This window comes from Oncorhynchus mykiss, chromosome 16 (assembly GCF_013265735.2).
Source record: "Oncorhynchus mykiss isolate Arlee chromosome 16, USDA_OmykA_1.1, whole genome shotgun sequence".
In the NCBI taxonomy this organism is placed as follows: domain Eukaryota; kingdom Metazoa; phylum Chordata; class Actinopteri; order Salmoniformes; family Salmonidae; genus Oncorhynchus; species Oncorhynchus mykiss.
The window spans coordinates 7860339-7877755 of record NC_048580.1 but is presented as its reverse complement, the minus strand read 5'-3'; positions in this window follow the sequence as shown (position 1 = coordinate 7877755).

The following is a 17417-nucleotide window of genomic DNA, read 5'->3' as shown; positions in this document are numbered from 1 at the left end:
TGTGGCTCCGTCCTGCCAGCTGTCTACCTATGGCTCAGTCGTGTCCTCTGTCTCACTATGGCTCCGAGTTACAGAATGAGGTGGGGATTTGACCCTCCACACAGAAGAAGCATGTTAAGCCGAAAACGTTTATGTATGATATCCTGTTACAGTAAAATAAAAAAGGAAGCTTCATGCCACATCTTTGCGGACTCATCATATTTTTTTCTCATACCAGGAAAATGCCTGGGAGCTATGGTGGGTGGGGTAGAGGTGCCACTTATACTACTATGGCAGGGGGGAGGGGCTATGGGGCGTGGGGAGGGGCTATGATAGGGGAGGTGGAGCTATGCCATGGTGGAGGAGCTACTGTACGTATGGGGGAGGAGACACATTGCATTCAGATGAAGTTCAAGTGCGCTTAACGATTGGGATAAGGTGTGCTCAATGATTGTTGCCAGGGCTTGTTGTTAGTGTAATGGCAACTTTGAGCACCGGATTGAGGGAGCCAGAGTTGGCCTGACAGTGCAGACTGTCTGCTTTGCGTGGTGACTTGGTATTGGGCCTAACCCTGCCTAAACATATTTGTTTAAAATCACATGATGAACATTCTTGTAACATCCATTTCCAGTTTCATTAAAAACACATATATATATTTTTTTTTATAAAACATAACCTTTTCACATATGTTGATGTTGGTGAGGACAAACGTGAGGTTGAAAAGTAATAAAAATTCCCTTTTGTTGACTTTGCTACTGAAATGATTTTGCCAGTTGTTGCTCTTGCAGAAACACTTTGAACTTAAAATAAAAAAGTATGTTTCAATGTTCCTCTAATGTTTGAAGAAGATTGAAAATGGATGCACTCACTAATGTAAGTCGCACTGGATAAGAGTGTCCGCTAAATGACTAAAGAGTAACTGTAAACATGTTTACTTTTATGCATGATCTCATGTACAGCACATTCAGAACGTATTCAGACCCCTTCACTTTCTTAATGACAAAGCAAAAAAAGTTGAACAAGAATACCTTATTTACCTAAATATTCAGACTCTTTGCTATGACACTCGAAATATAGCTCGGGTGCATCCTGTTTCCATTGATCAACCTTGAGATGTTTCTACAACTTGATTGGAGTCCACCTGTGGTAAATTCAATTGATTGGACAGGATTTGGAAAGGCACACACCTGTCTATATAAGGTCCCACAGTTGACGGTGCATGTCAGAGCAAAAACCAAGCTATGAGGTTGAAGGAATTGTCCTAGAGCTCCGAGACAGGATTATGTCAAGGTACGGATCTGGAGAAGGGTACCAAAAACATTCTGCAGCATTGAAAGTCTTCAAGAACACAGTGGCCTCCATCATTCTTAAATGGAAGAAGTTTGGAACCACCAAGACTCTTCCTAGAGCTGGTCACTTGGCCAAACTGAGCAATCTGGGGAGAAGGGCCTTGGTCAGGGAGGTGACCAAGAACCCGATGGTCACTCTGACAGAGCTCCTGAGTTCATCTGTGGAGATGGGAGAACCTTCCAAAAGGACAAGCATCTCTGCAACACTCCACTAATTAGGCCTTTATGGTAGAGTGGCCAGACAGAAGCCACTCCTCAGTAAAAGGCACATGTCAGCCCGCTTGGAGTTTGCAAAAAGGCCCCTAAAGGAATCTCAGACCATTAGAAACAAGATTCTCTGGTCTGATGAAACCATGATTAAACTCTTTGGCCTGAATGCCAAGCGTCACATCTGGAGGAAACCTTGCACCATTTCTACGGTGAAGCATGATGGTGGCAGCATCATGCTGTGGGGATGTTTTTCACTGCCAGGGACTGGGAGACTAGTCAGGATCGAGGGAAAGATGAAAGGAGCAAAGTAGAGGGAGATCCTTCATGAAAACCTGCTCAAGAGCTCTCAGGTCCTTAGACTCGGGAGAAGGTTCACCTTCCAACAGGACAACAACCCCAAGCACACAGCAAGACAATGTAGGAGGGGTTCCTTGACATGTCTCTAAATGTACTTGAGTGGCCCAGCCAAAGCCCAGACTTGAACCCGCTCGAACATCTCTAGAGAGACCTGAAAATAGCTGTTCAGCGACACTCCCCATCCAACCTGACAGAGCTCCAGAAGATCTGCAAAGGAGAATGGGAGAAACTCCCCAAATACAGGTGTGCCAAGCTTGTAGTGTCATATTCAAGAAGACTCGCGGCTGTAATCAGAGGGGAGGGGGGAGAGGTATCACTGAGAAACTGTGGCAAAAAGTAGCTAGGGCCTCGGGACAAGAGGTGCCCACTGAGGAGCAAGGGATTGGGGGTAGAGGTAGTATTCACTAGTGCTGAGTGATTAGGGCTTTTTGAGTTTGGTTTAGGTTTGATTATAAAAAAATTATCACGATTCTCTATTTTTGGTTTCGATAATTTTTATAAATGTTAACTGCTCTATTCATTATGTGGGTTGAATGCTGTAACAACACAGACTAAAACAATTAAGTCCCATGATGGTAGAGACTGTCCATTATTACTATCAATCACTTAGATGATGTATTTCCAGGTAGAGACACGTCGCAAAGCAACAGCTGCTCTCTGTATCAGGGTTTCCCAAACTCGGTCAGTTGGAAACTACAACTCCCTACTACATTGCACAGTATAGACTGGATCTGATGTATCTCTAGAGAAACTACAACTCCCTACTACATCGCACAGGCCTGATCTGATGTATCTCTAGAGAAACTACAACTCCCTACTACATCGCACAGTACAGTCCGGATCTGATGTATCTTTGGAGAAACTACAACTCCCTACTACATCGCACAGTACAGGCCGGATCTGATGTATCTCTAGAGAAACTACAACTACCTACTACATCGCACAGTACAGGCCGTTTCTGATGTATCTCTAGAGAAACTACAACTCCCTACTACAGCACACAGTACAGGTTGGCTCTGATTTATCTCTAGAGAAACTACAACTCCCTACTACATCGCACAGTACAGACCGGATCTGATGTATCTCTAGAGAAACTACAACTCCCTACTACATCGCACAGTACAGACCGGATCTGATGTATCTCTAGAGAAACTACAACTCCCTACTACATCGCACAGTACAAGCTGGCTCTGATTTATCTCTAGAGAAACTACAACTCCCTACTACATTGCACAGTACAGGCCGTTTCTGATGTATCTCTAGAGAAACTACAACTCCCTACTACATCGCACAGTACAGGCTGGATCTGATGTATCTCTAGAGAAACTACAACTCCCTACTACATCGCACAGTACAGGCCGGATCTGATTTATCGCTAGAGAAACTGCAGTGCAATGTGTGCATTGAGTTAACATTTAAAAAAAGAAAAAAAATGTAAATAAAAGAATTTGAAAACAAATCAAACAGTGATAAACACTCATTACTGTTAAGGAAAAATACCACAATGTGCAATAACTGGAGCAAGATTTGTGACCCTTTGCCATGAGCACAAACAACATTGTAAATACCACCAATATTTATCTGATTACTGATCTTATCTTCCCCTACTATTCATAGTGTAACCATTTGCACGTTGTTAAAAACACTCTGCATAGTTAATAATACAAAACCTTAATCAGTGAAATGTTGACTGTACATTTTTATGGTTTTTTGTTGACGTTTTTTTTCTCATCTCACTTTTGGTTTTTGTTCATTTCACTTGTTTAAGCAATGTAAACATGTGTTTCACATGCACATATAGCCCCTTTGATTTGAAAGAGAGGGGGAGAGAGAGAGAGAGAAATAATAATAGTGATATAATATTTAAAATATTGTTATTCTCTTGAAACTTTTTGTGTGTGTAATGTCTACTGTAAATGTTTGATTGTTTTTGTCTTTTTTAGATTTTGAATTGAGAGAAAATTGAGAGAAGCGAGAGAGAGAGTGAGCGAGCAAGGCAAAAATCTGTCGTTCTGCCCCCTGAACGAGGTACGTAACCCACCGTTCCTAGGCCGTCATTGAAAATAAGAATTTGTTCTTAACTGACTTGCCTAGTTAAATAAAGGTAAAATAAAAATAAAAAATAAAAAGAGGAGAGAGAGAGAGAGAGAGAGAGAGAGAGAGAGAAAGAGAGAGAGAGAGAGAAAGAGAGAAAGAGAGAGAGAGAGAGAGAGAGAGAGAGAGAGAGAGAAAAAAAAGAGAGAAAGAGAGAGAGAGAGAGAGAGAGAGAGAGAGAAAGAGAAAATAAGTATAACTTTTTGGTAAAAACTTAACTTGTTGTGTTTGGAGGACAAATATTGCTGATACCAAAGAATGCTGATACCGAAGAACACCATATCTACTGTGAAGCATGGGGGTGGAAATATCATGCTTTGGGGCTGTTTTTCTGCAAAGGGACCAGGACGACTGATCCGTGTAAAGTAAAGAATGAATGGGGCCATGTATCGTGAGATTTTGAGTGAAAACATCCTTCCATCAGCAAGGGCATTGAAGATGAAACGTGGCTGGGTCTTTCAGCATGACAATGATCCCAAACACACCGCCCGGGCAACGAAGGAGTGGCTTCGTAAGAAGCATTTCAAGGTCCTGGAGTGGCCTAGCCAGTCTCCAGATCTCAACCCCATAGAGAATCTTTGGAGGGAGATGAAAGTCCGTGTTGCCCAGCAATAGCCACAAAACATCACTGCTCTAGAGGAGATCTGCATGGAGGAATGGGCTAAAATACCAGCAACAGTGTGTGAAAACCTTGTGAAGACTTACAGAAAACGTTTGACCTCTGTCATTGCCAACAAAGTATATATACATATATATAACAAAGTATTGAGATAAACTTTTGTTATTGACCAAATACTTATTTTCCACCATAATTTGCAAATAAATTCATTAAAAATGTTACAGTGTGATTTTCTGGATATTTTTTTCTCATTTTGCCTGTCATAGTTGAAGTGTACCTATGATGAAAATTACAGGCCTCTCTCATCTTTTTAAGTGGGAGAACTTACACAATTGGTGGCTGACGACATACTTTTTTTGCCCTACCGTATGTGCTTAAGGAACTCATACACTTCTGTAAGTGTCAATACATTTACAAAAGTGTCAGTCTTCAACTGTAACATGTGATAACAATTCAACAAACCGATTAACTGGAATGACATTTACTCTCACGGGCCAAAAAGACTAAGCCAAGCCTCTCGTCTTCTGACCATCTGGGACATAGCTCAATAACCCAGCATCAACAAACCAAACCAAACTCTTTTAGAAAAACAACCCAACTAAGTGACCCAATGCATGCAACCCAGCAGTTGGGTCATCCAAGCAACCCAGTATTTTTTAGTTTAAGCCCTCAAAATAAGGACTATGAAATACATATTGTATAAATAATACATTTTCATGAGAACATATTCACTTAGGATCTCACATGTTGAATTACTTAGTGTTGAAAAAGGATGAATGCAACAAGCGTGTCTCTGTCTACAATTCACTTGAACGTCAAGGCACTCTGGGTAATATGCAAATAAAGCATGTGTTAATTAAATACTGTTCAGTGTCTATACGTGTCCACACGTGCAGTGTTAATTTATCACTGGGGAATATGCTGTTTAACAATGGTCCCTGGCTGACTATCATCTTGACCTCTGGTCAAGGTGGAATGCGGTGATATATTGTGATTCAATTCTGCTCCTCCGGACAGGCAGAGACAGAGCAGTACTAAGCCCCAGTGCTCAACTTCAGCCAGTCCAATGGAGACTTCTAGAACACACTGTTCAGGAGGAACTCACCAAGGACAGCCTGAGCTCCGGAACATTAGCACCTCACCTCTCTGCCTCCCTGACAGACAGGTGCATTACTGTGGAAATACATAACTCTACCTCTGAAGGGAGTTATTCCACTTCTGCCTGTAGATTAGGAGCCTGTAGAAAATTGCATTTTTTATTTATTTAACCAGTCAGTTAAGAACAAATTCTTCTTTACAATGACGGCCTACACCAGTAAAACGCGGACGACGCTGGGCCAGATGTGCTCCGCCCTTTGGGACTCCCAATCACAGCCGGTTGTGATACAGCCTGGATTCGAACCAGGGTGTCTGTAGTGACACTTAAAGCACTGAGATGCAATGCCTTAGACCACTGAGTCACTTGGGATCCCCAGAACAGGACCCTGTGGAACATAACCCTGTAGAGTAGGACCCTGTGGAATAGAACCCTGTGGAATAGGACCCTGTGGAACAGAACCCTGTAAAATAGGACCCTGTGGAACAGAACCCTGTTGAATAGGACCCTGTAGAATAGGACCCTGTAGAGTAGGACCCTGTAAAATAGGACCCTGTGGAACAGAACCCTGTGGAACAGAACCCTGTTGAATAGGACCCTGTAGAGTAGGAACCTGTAGAGTAGGACCCTGTAAAATAGGACCCTGTGGAACAGAACCCTGTTGAATAGGACCCTGTAGAATAGGAACCTGTAGAGTAGGACCCTGTAAAATAGGACCCTGTGGAACAGAACCCTGTGGAACAGAACCCTGTAGAGTAGGACCCTGTAGAGTAGTTCAATTCAATATTCTCCCAAATCTAAACGATTACTTGTGAATATAACCAACAACCTAAAAAAATATATGTAAAATGTTCATGCTGCATTTGTCTCACATCTGTCTCATATAGGAACATCCTTTTTGATTCTTCAAAGTACCCGCAAGTCACGTTTGTCCAGACAACATCCCACTGACCAGTCAGAAAGGCGAGGAGAGGTCTTCTCTTTTAGATGTGAAGTGTGCAGCTCTCGCAGTTTCTCTACCGAAACTAATTATTTGGAACATCTTGGAGTCCATCTTCGGCGACATGTCCTCTGCGTCTTTGACAAGTGTGGTTTTGGAACTAATGTTTATGGAACCTTTGCATCTCATAGGATCTGAAAGCCCCAATCCTCATAGTCTGGATGACTTAAAAAAAAAATATATATATATATATATATATTGGAAAAAATATGCTGACCTGTCAAAAACCCAAGATAAAGATGTAGTCTTTGAAGAGAAGGATACTTACGGAAGATTTTAAAAATGTAATTGTGCAGAAGATAGGCCACCTTTTGCTGAAATTAGAGAGTATTTACAATGTCTAAACAAGTGTATCAATGAGGTGGTAGAGGAGCTGCAGTTCATATCATGCTCAGTGTCAGGTCCAGTCAAAAGAGACTTTGTTAATTCCTGTTTAAGAAAACATGGCTGTGTTATTGATGGTTACATTATCTCAGATTTGGTTAAAAAAACGTCTGTGAGACAAAACCCATAAACTCAGTTTCGGAGGCGGATGGACACCTTGCCGCAATGTACAAGAGAAAGCAATTTTTTTAAGAAAAATGTTTCTGTAGTTGAGCATGTAGTTTAAACTGTATACTTGATGCAAAGCAAGCAAGATGCTTCTAGTACGTTCCTGTTCTGCAGTCACTGTTACAAGTCTTTAGCAATAACGATATTCAGGAGAAAGCTCTGAAAGGTTCTCGTACGTGTGTGTCTCTGCACAAAGCCATTTTATGATAGCGCACATTTCAAAGAAAATCAAGAGGTGATCAAACCCTTTCTCTGTGGAGGACTGTGAAGTGTGCCAACCCTTCGATAAAATCCCGCAAAAAAGCCCAACGTCACTGCAGTCCATTGAGTGTTGGTGAATATGCCCTCACAGTTTAGATAAACACTGACATCTATTTAATTAGCCATTCTCTGCAAGGCTGTTGATGTGAAGAAATGTGGATATGGGAAGGTGCTAGAGACACTTTTTAAAGACCTTGCATAATTAGAGGAGGAAGGACTTTTTATTCCTGTGCTGGGAAAGATCCTTATTAAGGACAATGTTTTTAGCATAGCAGCAGATCATCTTGGAGCCACTCCATTGGGGGATTTGTGGAAGGTTTTAGTGCATTACATTCTGTATGTACAGGTTCTGTTTTGGGGGGGAGCTTTAACAGCTCCAGGTAAAAGAAATAAGAAGTGGAGAGATGTTGGACAGATGTTGGACAGATGCAACAGCTTTCGTAACATTTTACATTTTTCTCTTGCATCTAAGAATCAACTCATGCTTGTACACTATCTGTATGACAGAGATCTTGTCAACCCTGCCCTCTCTGTCACAAAGTGTTAAAGGACGACATACAGGAAGTAGCATGAAGACAATTTCCAGATGAGACGTGTTCAGTTGGAAAAACACAATTTCCTGCAATGGTACCAATTACGCTGTCAGAATGATCTTGGTCCATGGGGTCCACTGGAGGACTTTGTAGAAATAGTACTAATGATCATTGTTCATGGCAAACTTGCTTTTATTGTCCAGTGTCATTGTGTGTGGAACACTGAGCACCTTAGGGGTTTTCAACTGGAATCCAGAGGGAAGGGCATTGGCAGACATCTACCCATTAGCATCATAAGCTGTTGGGCCAAAGCATATGGTCACCCAGAAGCGTCACATATGCCTACTGTATTAGGTAACATTATTTTAATATTAACTGACATGATTTGAATATGTTAATTTTATAAGCCATGTATTTGAAGTTGATGAGTCGCAGGGCATCCTGGAAGCGTAGTACAGGGTATGCACTTAAGAAACATTCACAGTACAGTCAATAATTACATTTGGCGACATTTATCTAGGACCCTGAAGAGCACCACCCTGTGGAGCAGTACCCTGTGGAATTGGACCCTGTAGAATAGGACCCTGTAGAATAGGACCCTGTAGAATAGGACCCTGTAGAGTAACACCCTGTAGAAAAGGACCCTGTAGAGTAGGACCCTGTAGAATAGGACCCTGTAGAATAGGACCCTGTAGAATAGGACCCTGTAGAGTAGGACCCTGTAGAATAGGACCCTGTAGAATAGGACCCTGTAGAATTGGACCCTGTAGAATAGGACCCTGTAGAATAGGACCCTGTAGAGTAACACCCTGTAGAATAGGACCCTGTAGAGTAGGACCATGTAGAGTACCACCCTGTAGAATAGGACCCTGTAGAATAGGACCCAGTAGAGTAACACCCTGTAGAATAGGACCCTGTAGAGTAGGACCATGTAGAGTAGGACCCTGTAGAGTAATACCCTGTAGAATAGGACCCTGTAGAATAGGACCCTGTAGAATTGGACCCTGTAGAGTAACACCCTGTAGAATAGGACCCTGTAGAGTAGGACCCTGTAGAATAGGACCCTGTAGAATAGGACCCTGTAAAATAGGACCCTGTAGAGTAGGACCCTGTAGAATAGGACCCTGTAGAATAGGACCCTGTAGAGTAACACCCTGTAGAATAGGACCCTGTAGAATAGGACCCTGTAGAGTAACACCCTGTAGAATAGGACCCTGTAGAATAGGACCCTGTGGAATAGGACCCTGTGGAATAGGAACCTGTAGAATAGGACCCTGTAGAATAGGACCCTGTAGAATTGGACCCTGTAGAGTATGGTCAACCCCCACAGTAGCCATCGGGACAGAGGAATTTATTCTATAGTCAGGGCATGCCAGGGTGTGTTTAACAAGGGCCTCTGAAAATGGGTGATGTACTCTCTAACAGGGAGATGAACTAGGTCCTGACAGGATGTTGCTGTAGGACAGCTGCCTCGCCCCCCTGTCCTGATCAGATGTGAACAGAGGGTTATGCAGAGACAGACGACTGTACCGTGTGTTTACTGTAAAGACATTGGCACTTTGTCAACATTTTCTCATAATGCTTCTTTAAATATGATGATGGGTCAAAACCTTTGGATATGTTTTTGCTGACTAAAAGGAGTTCCATTGCTTGGTGCTTGATAGTCTACCTGTGTAGATTAATGAATCCACATATACATATTTATACACAAAGACAAAACAGAGCATGTACACTGAGAATACAAAACATTAAGAACACCTGCTCCTTCAATGACATAGACTGACCAGGTGAAAGGTGTTCCTAATGTTTGTACGCTCAGTGTACATCACGTAAATGACCACAGATCATAACAGAGCTTCGTCCTCGATGCATCATCTTCTTCAATGATCAGTAACACAGCTTCTAATCAAACCAGACATAACACATGGTTGCTTTTTTATATTTAATAACATCAGTATCAGTACCACTATTTATACAAAAGTATGTGCACACCCCTTCAAATTAGTAGATTCGGCTATTTCAGCCACACCCGTTGCTGACAGGTGTATAAAATTGAGCACACAGCCATGAAATCTACATAGACACATATTGGCAGTAGAATGGCCTTACTGAAGACCTCAGTGACTTTCAACGTGGCGCTGTCATAGGATGCCACCTTTCCAAAAGGCAGTTAGTCAAATTTCTGTCCTGCTAGTGAAATGGAAAGTCTAGGAGTAACAACGGCTCAGCCGTGAGGTGGTAGGCCACACAAGTTCACAGAATGAGACCGCCGAGTGCTGAAGCACGTAGCACGTAAAAATCATCGCTCATCGGTTGCAACACTCACTACCGAGTTCCAAACTGCCTCCGGAAGCAACGTCAGCACAATAACTGTTCGTTGTGAGCTTTATGAAATGGGTTTCCATGGCCGAGCAGCCGCACACAAGCCTAACCAGGCGCGATGCCAAGCGTCAGCTGGAGTGGTGTAAAGATCTCCGCCATTGGACACTCTGGAATTATGACTCCCACTTCACCATCTGGCAGTCCAACGGACAAATCTGGGTTTGGTGGATGCTAGGGGAACGCTACCTGCCCCAATGCATAGTGTCAACTGTAAAGTTTGGTGGAGGAGGAATAATGGTCTGGGGCTGTTTTTCATGGTTCGGGTCCCTTAGTTCCAGTGAAAGAACATCTTAACGCTACATCATACAATGACATTCTATTCTATTCTGTGTTTCCAACTTTGTGGCAACAGTTTGGGGAAGGCCCCTTCCTGTTTCAGTATGACAATGTCCCTGTGCACAGAGAGAGGTCCATACATAAATGTTTTTTCTGAGATCAGCGTGGAAGAACTTGAATGGCCTGCACAGAGTCCTGACCTCAACCCCATCGAACACCTTTGGGATGTATTGGATGAATCAGTGTCTGACCTAAACTAATGCTCTTGCGGCTGAATGGAAGCAAGTCCCAGCAGCAATGTTCCAACATCTAATGGAAAGCCTCAGAATAGTGGAGGCTGTTAGAGCAGCAAAGGGGGCACAAACTCCATATCAATGCCCATGATTTTGGAATGAGAAGTTTGAAGGGCATATCCACATACTTTGGCCATGTAGTGTATGAACCATCATCATTTATCAACACATGGTCTCTGCATCATTAAAGATTAGATTGTCTCTTAATGAACAACAGAGTTTCAACCATATATACTGAACAAAAATATAAAGTGTTGGTCTCATGTTTCATAAACTGAAATACAAGATCTCAGAGATGTTCCATATGCACAAATGTGCTTACATCCCTGTTAGTGAGCATTTATTCCATGCCAATTGGCTACCGAGTGTGCTCAGCGGTCTACGGCAGTGCATCTCAGTTTATAGAGACGTCACTACAGACCTTGGTTCGATTCCAGGCTGTATCACATCCGGCCGTGATTGGGAGTCCCATAGGGCCGTCATTGCAAATAAGAATTTGTTCTTAACTGACTTGCCTAGTTATAAAAAAAGATAATCCATCCAGCATGATCATTACACAGGTGCACCTTGTGCTGGGGACAATAAAAGGCCACTCTAAAATGTGCCGTTTTGTCATGCCGCAGACGTCTGAAGTTTTGTATTTGGCATGCTGACTACAGGAATGTATACCAGTACGTCCAACCGTCGTCACAATCGCACACCACGTTTATTGCGTTGTGTGAATGAGCGGTTTGCTGATGTCAGCGTTGTGAACAGTGCCCCATGGTGGCGGTGGGGTTATGGTATTGGCAGGCATAAGCTACAGACAACGAACACAAATGCATTGTATCAATGACAATTTGAATGCAAAAAAAAAAATACCGTGACTAGATCCTGAGGCCCATTGTCGTGCCATTCACCTCATCTTTCAGCATGATAATGCACGGCCCAATGTCGCAAGGATCTGTACACACTTCCTGGAAGCTTAAAATGTCCCAGTTCTTCCATGGCCTCCATATTCCCCAGACACCCATTGAGCCTGTTTGGGATGCTCTGGATTGACGTGAAATTGTTGCATGTTGCGTTTATACTTTTGTTCAGTATAGATGTGGGAACTTAATTTGAGCCAGTTTGCTACAGCAGGCAAATAAACCTACAGCAAGAGAACATTTGATGTATTTAATGTAATTTTTTTGTAAGGTTTGATACATTTTTCATTAGGGCAAATCAAGTCTAAAATGTTTAAGTGGAACTTAGAAACTTTAGAAGCGTTTTTTAAAAGTTAGCATTTCCTGCAACGAGAGGATGATCAAATTAAGGTACGGCATCTGTAAAGCACATTTTTCCTCTGGACTGTTTAATCATTGATAGACTGTTATATTAATTAGCTCCTTATTGAAGAATACTTCTAGTTTTCTGTCCTATATTGGTTCATTATATTTCATGACTATAAAAAGGATCCTTACGGTGTTGTTTTAAAGTCCGATAATTAGGCCCCACATAGGGAGATATGCATTAGTTCAATAATATTAACCATTAACCACATCCTCATAGGGTTGAGGGTATAATACGATTGGGTGAAATGAGCTGACTAGACAGTTCAATGCCATTTTGTTGATTGCATGATGGACATGTTGGAGGACAAAAGGAAAGCAGGACAGGAGAGAGGGAGGGTGGAAGAGAGGGTGGGAGGGGAAGAGGGAGGGTAGATGAGAGGGTGGGAGGGGAAGAGGGAGGGTAGATGAGAGGGAGAGCAGAAGAGAGGGTGGGAGGGTAGAAGAGAGGGAGGGTATAAGAGAGGGTGGGAGGGTAGAAGAGAGGGAGGGTATAAGAGAGGGTGGGAGGGTAGAAGAGAGCGTGGGAGGGTAGAAGAGAGGGAGGGTAGAAGAGAGGGAGGGAGGGTAGAAGAGAGGGAGGGCAGAAGAGAGGGAGGGCAGAAGAGAGGGAGGGAGGGCAGAAGAGAGGGAAGGAGGGTAGAAGAGAGGGAGGGAGGGCAGATGAGAGGGAGGGCAGAAGAGAGGGAGGGAGGGGAAGAGGGAGGGTAGAAGAGAGGGTGGGAGGGGAAGAGGGAGGGTAATTGAGAGGGTGGGAGGGGAAGAGGGAGGATAGATGAGAGGGTGGGAGGGGAAGAGGGAGGGTAGAAGAGAGGGTGGGAGGGGAAGAGGGAGGGTAGATGAGAGGGAGAGCAGAAGAGAGGGTGGGAGGGTAGAAGAGAGGGAGGGTAGAAGAGAGGGTGGGAGGGTAGAAGAGAGGGTGGGAGGGTAGAAGAGAGGGAGGGTAGAAGAGAGGGAGGGAGGGTAGAAGAGAGGGAGGGCAGAAGAGAGGGAGGGCAGAAGAGAGGGAGGGAGGGCAGAAGAGAGGGAGGGAGGGTAGAAGAGAGGGAGGGAGGGCAGATGAGAGGGAGAGCAGAAGAGAGGGTGGGAGGGTAGAAGGGTGGAAGGGTAGAAGAGAGGGAGGGCAGAAGAGAGGAAGGGAGGGTAGAAGAGAGGGAGGGCAGAAGAGAGGAAGGGAGGGTAGAAGATTGGGAGGGTAGAAGAGAGGGAGGGAGGGCAGAAGAGAGGGATGGAGGGTAGAAGAGAGGGAGGGAGGGCAGATGAGAGGGAGAGCAGATGAGAGGGTGGGAGGGTAGAAGGGTGGAAGGGTAGAAGAGAGGGAGGGCAGAAGAGAGGAAGGGAGGGTAGAAGAGAGGAAGGGCAGAAGAGAGGAAGGGAGGGTAGAAGATTGGGAGGGTAGAAGAGAGGGAGGGCAGAAGAGAGGAAGGGAGGGTAGAAGAGAGGGAGGGCAGAAGAGAGGGAGGGAGGGCAGAAGAGAGGGAGGGAGGGCAGAAGAGAGGGAGTGAGGGTTAGAGGGAGGGTAGAAGAGAGGGAGGGTAGAAGAGAGGAAGGGCAGAAGAGAGGGAGGAGGACAGAAGAGAGGGAGGGTAGAAGAGATGGAGGGCAGAAGAGAGGGATGGAGGGCAGAAGAGAGGGAGTGAGGGGAAGAGGGAGGGCAGATGAGAGGGAGGGCAGAAGAGAGGAAGGGCGTGTAGAAGAGAGGGAGGGTAGAACAGAGGGAGTGAGGGGAAGAGGGAGGGTAGAATAGAGGGAGGGTAAAAGAGAGGGAGGGCAGAAGAGAGGGAGGGAGGGCAGAAGAGAGGGAGTGAGGGGAAGAGGGAGGGTAGAAGAGAGGGAGAATGAGGGCAGAAGAGAGGGAGGGAGGGGAAGAGAGAGGGCAGAAGAGAGGGAGGCCAGAAGAGAGGAAGGGAGGGTAGAAGAGAGGGAGGGTAGAAGAAAGAGAGGAGGGCAGAAGAGAGGAAGGGAGGGCAGAAGAGAGGGAGGGAGGGCAGAAGAGAGGGAGAAGGAGAGCAGAAGGGAGAGAGGAGGGCAGAAGAGAGGAAGGGTAGAAGAGAGGGAGGGAGGGCAGAAGAGAGGGAGGGTAGAAGAGAGGGAGGGAGGGCAGAAGAGAGGGAGAAGGAGGGCAGAAGAGAGGGAGGGAGGAGAAGAGGGAGGGCAGATGAGAGGGAGAGCAGAAGAGAGGGAGGGAGGGCAGAAGAGAGGGAGGGAGGGCAGAAGAGAGAGAGGGAGGGCAGAAGAGAGGGAGGGGGGGAGGGCAGAAGAGAGAGAGGGAGAGCAGAAGAGAGGGAGGGAGGGCAGAAGAGAGGGAGGGAGGGCAGAAGAGAGGGAGGGAGGGCAGAAGAGAGAGAGAAGGAGGGCAGAAGAGAGAGAGAGAGAGGGAGAGAGGGAGGGAGGGAGGGCAGGAGAGAGGGGAGGAGAGAGGGATGGCAGGAGAGAGGAAGGGAAGAGACAGAGGGAGGGAGACAAGAACACTAATTTGGGTCTGCAAGGTGTTTTAGCCCATGAAGGGAAACGAAACAAAAGCACAGTGAGAAAAACAACCTCTCTCATCAAGAGGCTGGGACACGTGTGTGCTCAACGTTATTCAGTGTTTTTTCCTATTTTTCTGTATGCCTGAAGTGACTTGGATCCAATGTCTTTCACCAAAGGCCCTCTGCCTCTCCCCCAGACCTACAATCCCTTCAGGAGGAAGATGCTGTACCAGTGAGACCAGCTAGAAGAACGATATGGAATAGATACTTGGGGGGGGGGGGGGGGGGGGGGGGGTGATCCTGAAGGACCTGTGTAATCACTATAAGAGCCCGGCTCCACTGGAGATAGATTTGGAGGGTCGGGCGACGCCTCAGAATGACAATGAGGACGGCTGCTGGCTGTGTGTGACAGAGAGAGATGGATGAAAAGGACAGCGGGAGAGAGAGAGAGAGATAGGGAGAGATCAAACCTCCTCATCACACCTGCTCACAACTGTTCCGTCTTCTATCAAGACACTCCACCATATAACTGTTACAGGTGGTCTCTGCCTGTCTGCTTTTGATTCTCTCTCCCCTCCCCTCTCCTCCTCTCTCTCTTTTACCTTCTCCCAACCTTCTGCAGCCCTGGCTGCCCTCCATCTCTCTGTCCCTCCCTCTACCTCCCTTTCCATCTCCCCTTCTCTCTCTCTCTCTCTCTGTGTCTCTCTACAAATCTCTCTCTCTCTGTCTCTCTCTCTCTCTCTACAAATCTCTCAATTCAATTTTTTCAATTCAAGGGCTTTATTGGCATGGGAAACATGTGTTAACATTGCCAAAGCAAGTGAGGTAGACAACATACAAAGTGAATATATAAAGTGAAAAACAACAAAAATTAACAGTAAACATTACACATACAGAGGTTTCAAAACAGTAAAGACATTACAAATGTCATATTATATATATATATACAGTGTTTTAACAATGTACAAATGGTTAAAGGACACAAGATAAAATAAATAAGCATAAATATGGGTTGTATTTACAATGGTGTGTGTTCTTCACTGGTTGCCCTTTTCTCGTGGCAACAGGTCACAAATCTTGCTGCTGTGATGGCACACTGTGGAATTTCACCCAGTAGATATGGGAGTTTTTCAAATTTGGATTTGTTTTCGAATTCTTTGTGGATCTGTGTAATCTGAGGGAAATATGTCTCTCTAATATGGTCATACATTGGGCAGGAGGTTAGGAAGTGCAGCTCAGTTTCCACCTCATTTTGTGGGCAGTGAGCACATAGCCTGTCTTCTCTTGAGAGCCATGTCTGCCTACGGCGGCCTTTCTCAATAGCAAGGCTATGCTCACTGAGTCTGTACATAGTCAAAGCTTTCCTTAATTTTGGGTCAGTCACAGTGGTCAGGTATTCTGCCACTGTGTACTCTCTGTTTAGGGCCAAATAGCATTCTAGTTTGCTCTGTTTTTTTGTTAATTCTTTCCAATGTGTCAAGTAATTATCTTTTTGTTTTCTCATGATTTGGTTGGGTCTAATTGATCTCTCTCTCTCTCTCTCTCTCTCTCTCTCTCTCTCTCTCTCTCTCTCTCTCTGTGTGTCTCTCTAGAAATCTCTCTCTCTCTCTGTCTGTCTCTCTACAAATCTCTCTCTCTCTCTCCCAGCATGTAGAGAGGTAATCTATTTCTGCTGTTTCAGGGAAAAAGGAGGCCCTTTATGGTTGTTGCCATGGAGTCATCACTTACAGGTTGTCACGGGACCACAAGTGGCCTTAACACACAGAATCAGCACTAAACCACAATCGTGACCTGATTCTACAGACTACATCTAGTTGTCTTCACCATACTTGGTCAGGCTGAAACAGAGCAGTGGAGGATATACAGTAATTCAGGATATACAGTAAGAAGTGTTTTTCGGGGTGCTAAATTGACAACAAAAAAAGGAAGCAAACTTTAACTTAACTCACTAGAAAATATCTTAATCTATTTACAAGTTCCAAGCATCAAGAGGTCAGGAGACAGATAATGTATAATATGCTGCTGACAATTCAAATGTAATATTCTGTTTGGGTGTAGATAGCCTATGAATAGTGCCACAGCATCGCTGACCCAGATTTATGTTCTCCTGTAGTTCCTGAGAGCTGCAGCCTGGTGGTAAAATGTCTGCCCGGGGGGAGATGCTCCGAAGCAGACAGCAGAAAGCATCAACCACCAATATACATTGTACACATAGTGGACAAAACATTCGGAACACCTTCCTAAATACTAATTGAGTGTATGTAAACTTCTGACCCACTGGCAATGTGATGAAAGAAATACAACCTGAAATTAATACTTGTCTCTACTATTATTCTGACATTTCATATTCTTAAAATAAAGTGGCGATCCTAACTGACCTAAAACATATAATGTTTACTAGGATTAAATGTCAGGAATTGTGAAATACTGAGTTTAAATGTAATGTAATTGGCTAAGGTGTATTTAAACTTCCAACATCAACTGTAGGTCCTATTACTGCAACATTCAACTGTACAAAACATCTGAAATACAGCCATACACTTCCACCCATTGTTTTATTTAGCTTAATAACACAAGGTAGATACTAGGCCACGGCACACAAGTGTTTAGTGTAAACTCAAAAAAAGAAACG